The sequence below is a fragment of the Anoplolepis gracilipes genome, chromosome 12 (assembly GCF_047496725.1).
Source record: "Anoplolepis gracilipes chromosome 12, ASM4749672v1, whole genome shotgun sequence".
In the NCBI taxonomy this organism is placed as follows: domain Eukaryota; kingdom Metazoa; phylum Arthropoda; class Insecta; order Hymenoptera; family Formicidae; genus Anoplolepis; species Anoplolepis gracilipes.
In genome coordinates this window covers 5,339,962-5,346,180 of record NC_132981.1, presented here as the reverse complement: position 1 = coordinate 5,346,180, position 6,219 = coordinate 5,339,962, and positions in this window count along the sequence as shown.

Sequence of the window (6,219 nt, the reverse complement as noted above, 5' to 3'; positions counted from 1 at the left end):
ATGCACTTTCTAAGTAAGAATCTTTCTTATTTTGCATATAAACTGCAAAACTTTTATGTATATTCAAATAAATTGTTATTTTAGATTCGATTTTGGTCGGTAATACAGATGATTTTAGAATCCTCTTATCTCTATCCATGATGAGAGGATTTTAAAATCATCTATATTACTGAGCAAAATCGAATCTAAAATAATTTATTGGACATAAAAATTACGCAGTTAATATATATTATATGTGTGTGTGTGTGTGTGTGTGTATATATATACAGACATTTTTTTAGGAATATTGTTTACAGATTTGTTTGTACATTATCAAAAAATCAATTGTAATTATTATGATAAAAAAGTGCAATAATACAATAGTTTGTTATTAATATTTTTATATTTAATGCTTCAGCAATTACTAATATTAGTATTTGACATTATATGTATAGAGAAATAAAATCTGAAAGTATAACTAAAAAATAAAAAATATAAAATTGTTCTGATATATGGATAAAGTCTTAGCAACTGAAATGTATCTTGAAATGATCATGACTCTGATCATTCTTATCATCGGAGACCGGCTAAGCGTTACCTACCTATGATTGTATCTGAGCAACCAGATATACTTTCCTGTATTATATGTTTATGAACGGCAAAAGCAGATGCACAAGGTCAATCAACAGGTGTATTAAATTTATTTGATTATTTTTAATAATTAAATAATGTCCTTAATTGTGATATTTGTAGTGCATTATATTTATTAAAGTCATTATTCTGCAAAATAAGTTTTCTTAAGTTCCTTCTTAATTCATCTAAGAGATTTCCAGAATGATACGCAGAAAAAATAAACTCGCCGTTGAAAAATAGCTGATGGCTCGAAATGAAAACTGGTTTGCAAAGCATCTGGTCGACCTTGTGTCTATTTGAAACAGGAGCAGCGTCGTCGTTACCAAACAGAAGACTCACAATTTACGTTGCAGGTCATCATTCTGCATACAATTAGTCATTAGTTGCATGACTTTTAACATGTCAGTTTATAAGATAAAAACTACTTATTTGTGTGTGAGTAAGAAAGTACAGTTTAAAAACAATTATGTAACTACTTGATGGTACAAATCTTATAGCACAGTTGTCACTAAGAGAAAACGAAAGTGTGATCAGTGTGTTTCAAGATGATTTTAGCTTTTCGAGCATTCTCTTTGTGTGCCATTTCCGTCATACGAAAGAAAGTCATAACTATTGAGTTGCACAACGATCACCAAGAGAAATACAAATCATATATTTTTGACGGTGATTTTGTTGTAGAATAATATTTAGAAGTTTGCTTGCTCATTTTTTCAATGTTATATATATTATTATATGTCTTATTTTTAAATATCAGCAAATATCAAAAAATTCAACTTAAATGAAACATTAAAAACTGCTATATATTTTCAATTTAAAATAATAAACTTAAGATATTAGAAATTTTATTTATTTATTAAAAGTTTAAGAAAATTATTTATATAAACTTCTGCAACTTAAAATTATTTTTTCTTATTACTTAAAAAATGCAGATTAATATTTTTATTTTTTTTTCTTTAAAATAATGATAAAAGTAAGATTAAAGGATTAAGATTAAAGGAGCCGAATCTTTCGATTGCCAGGCGACTGCTCTTATCGCAAAACTATTTAGACCTTTTATACTTCTTTATATTTGTTTGCAAAGATCTAATAATTAAAAAGAATAATAATGTCATCTTCCGTTTGGCGTGATTTGATAATCAAGAAATTAATATAGTTCTGTATGTAAGAACATTTTTAATTTTGCCATTAAGAGCAGTTGCCCAACAAGAATCACGTTCAAGTCCCGATTCAACATCTTCGCCCCGACATTTTTCTCGTTTATTCTCTTCAGGGGGGTAAATAGGGGTTTATTAGAATCTCAAGTATAGAGATTTATTTACATATATTTGGTATAAGACCAAGAAATATTTGTAAAAATTTCTATTAAACTGACACACTAGTCTATCCGGCGTTTAGTGGGCAGAGAAATTTTAAAGTTGTTTTCAGATACAGAGCCGTAGTAATCTCTTGATTGATAAATACTTGATCCTAAAAATTGGAAAAAAATTTTTATCTAATATATATCATAATTTAGAAATCGAATTCTCTCCCTTCCAATGTATAAAATCAGTAATATAAGTTTTATACACTTAAAAAAAATTACTTTAAAATAAAAAAAAGTAAATGAATAGTAAAAACAAAATTTATTATTTGTTATATAAAACTAGAAACGACGTTTTTGAGATGTTTAACTCATTTTTATATTTAATTAAATAAGATTGTGTGTGTAAAAATAAAATACTTTGTTTTAAAAACGTAACAAAAATATTCTAAATTGCATTTACTCTATTTTCTCGAAAATTATCAAAAAAATCTTTAAATGTAAAATATTTTATGTATTATAAATGTTATAATAAAGCAATGCATAAACACTATAATTTATTTTTCAAATTATCAATATTTTAGCTCGGTATTCACCTATTTTAGGAATTAAATTTTAAATTATAATTTACTGAACTTTGACTTCGCATTTATAATACTGACAACTATTTTATTTCTTTTTGTTCTAAAAAACCCAAGATAATTATCAACGAGCGTTCTCAGTAATGTACGTCATTATATCTGATATTTGCAATATAATTATCAATAAACAGCTGGTGCAATTAAAGTTTAAAATAATAAGTAAGTAATGCAATAGCAAAGAAAAAAAAGAACAAAGTTTAAATAAACATTAAAATTCTTTTTTTTTTATATATTTTCTATATTTAAATTATTTTAATTTGTACCGTTTATAAAACACTGTGTGTGTAAGGCTTTATTTTTTATGTTTTATTATTAATTATAAACAGCATAATAATTTACAAAATACAACTTTATAATATCTAACAAAAAGTATATAAATAAAAATTACTTTTTTTATGTTACTTTTTATCATAATTTCAAGTGTAATACTTATTATAATTATATGTTAGAAATATCAAAATAATCTTGAATATTATATGAATATAACAAACGCGACTTTTTTGTGAGCGAATATACTTGCATTTACACAATATATGTGTATATCTTTGTACATTGTGTATATCTGTGTATATCTCATCTACGCGTATCTATCACCATGTATATAGACATATTATCAAATATTGAATGAAGTTATGTAAGCTATGTCGCGCCAGTACTTGAAATATCGATGCGTTGCCTACTACGTTATACTTCTTGTTTTTATGGAACACTTTGCATATAATTTGTTAACCTTCAAGTACTGCGGAGACGACAAAACATCGCAATGAATAAATAATATTGTAATAAATTATAAAAAATAAAATATTATATATATATATATATATATATATATATTTTTATATATATATATATATATATATACATATACAGGGTGTCTCATAACTAACGAGCCAACGCTCGTGAACGGATAGAGTATAGTGAACTGAACAAAAAAGTATTAGGTCATTTTGCGATTTTCGCAATAATTATTAAAATATTAATTAAACACGCTCAGCGCACGAGTGCGTGCCGCATATAGCGCTCAGCATACCCTGAGCGTTTTTAATTAATAGTTCAATAATTATTGCACTAATCGCAAAATGATACAGGACTTTTATGTTCAGTTTGACCTGCTCTATCTGTCCTAGAGAGTTGGGGCGATTATTACCGGACATCTTGTAGATATGTATAATATTGTTCGCTAAGCGTTTTTAATTAATATTTTAATAATTATTGCAAAAATCGCAAAATGACTTAGTACTTTTTTGTTCAGTTCACTGTACTCTACCCACTCACGAGCGTTGGCTCATTAGTTATGAGACACCCTGTATATATATATTTAATATATATGATAATATATTAAAATTTCTTTTTTATACATTTTTTAATTTTATTAAATCTACTTTTTTAATAGATATAATATCGCATAGAGATATTCCATGCAATATCAAAAGTTTAATAAAGTTTATCATTGCAGCTAATAATAAGTATAGAAGATGTTTTAATTGCTGTTAGTAATATAATTATTTAATTATTTAAATCTTTTATAAAGAATTTTATTTTAATGAAATATCTATTACATATTGGATTATACTTAACACATACACACACACACACACACGCACACACATATATATATATATATATATACACACACTAATAATATATGTTAATCATATATACTAATATAATTTAGAAGGTGTATAAATACATACATGTACATACACATTTTCCAAATAGAAATAAAACAAAATTATTTATATGGAAAGAAACTTACGGAGGGAAATAATAGTATATAGTATAGTATAATAAAAAATATAAACAGATAAAAAATACACCATATAAATATCTATATGTGTATATGTCTATTGTATACATGTATGAACGTTATATAACTTATATAAAAGTGATTTTCATATCGTTTTATATTTAATAATTTCATTATAATCTCATAACTGTGTTATTGAAAGATTCTGAATCTTTGCTTAAACAGCAGTTTTTATAAAATAAATTGACATTATTTTGTTCAATTATTAATTTTGCATACATGAATTGCATATTATACATGTAATATTATACATAATGCTGTTTTTATATATTGTTTAAATAAATGTGTTTTCCAATTTCAGATCAAAATTAAATGGATGTAAAAAATATATTCAGCAAAACATCTCAATGCTATTATCATTATTATGATGGTTAGTTGAGGAAAAATGGCTAAGAAATAAGAGAGCTCTAAAAACAGGATCACCTTGACGTATCTATATGTAATGTTTACGGCATAACTATTCTCATTATCAGAAAATATCAGAAAAAATGAATTAAATACTGATTCTTTCTATGGATGTACAGTGTATTTTTTTTTCATTTTTTTATATTTTTTATTTTTGTATTTTTTATAGATTTTATATTTTTGTACATTTGTATGTTTATATTATATTTTATGTTTTATATTATATTATATTTTATATTATTATGTTTTATTATATTATATTTTACTTTGTTTTTTAATGCCTTTGTATTACAAATTTGTGCACTTTCATAAATGCGCACTGATACACGTATATTGCTTATCATTGTTGAATATACACCATGCGTGAACATTGCAATAAAGATTGTTAGAGCACAGTTCCGGTTCTTAATAGAATTTCACTCGTATTTGGTAATAATGTAAAAAGTCTTCATAGGCATTATTTTTTTCGTTTCGCTAATTAATTAATCAAAAATTATTGTTATACTTTTCTTCTTATAGATTAATTAGATATATTTTTTGTTTATTGGTATTTATTATAAAAATAATATAAATATTAACAATGTTTAAAAAAATAATATAAACATTAACAATAATATTAATTTAATATTATTAATATATGTACAATATATTAACGTAATTTATGTGCTTTTATAATTTAATTAGTGTTATAATTAATGTTCTTGTACATTTATGTTTTTTAATATGTAAAAAATTATTTATAATTAATATAATCAATATATTAATAGGCTATAAGTCAAAATTAATAATTTTTTGCTGTTTGGTTTACTTATAAATATTAATTATAAAACTGGACAAATTTATACTCGACAAAAATTATTTACATGAATTATGCCTTACAAGGAATATGTTTCACACATTCCGATTAAATCAACTAAATTAAAATGAAAAACTTTTTTATACTGCTTCCAATCTATTTAATTATTTATTTTTAAAATAAAAATTATGTATTACCAAGCTTTTTCTACGAAATTTTTAATTTTGTTGAGAATTTGTTATAATATATATATATATATATGTGTGTGTGTGTGTGTGTGTGTGTGTGTTAAATCTTTTGGCCTCAAATGTAGACATTCTATATATATCAAACATGTCAATTTTTAAACATGTTGCTATACTGTTTTATATTTTATCTTAATAAATAACATGTTATATTCTATTTACATAATAAATTATATTTATATAATGAATCATATAATGTAATGCTTCAAATTATATAATGCTGTACTTTGCATTAGATATTAAAATTAAATATTGTCATACGCAATTATAAAATATTTATGTTATAGATATAATTTTTTAAGATTTTTGAAACAAAATCTATAGAAAACTTGAGAAAAGATTTACATTTTTAATATATGACGCAATCACTTTTCTCACCTCGATTTTATAGCCTAAATGAGTAAGAAGTTATT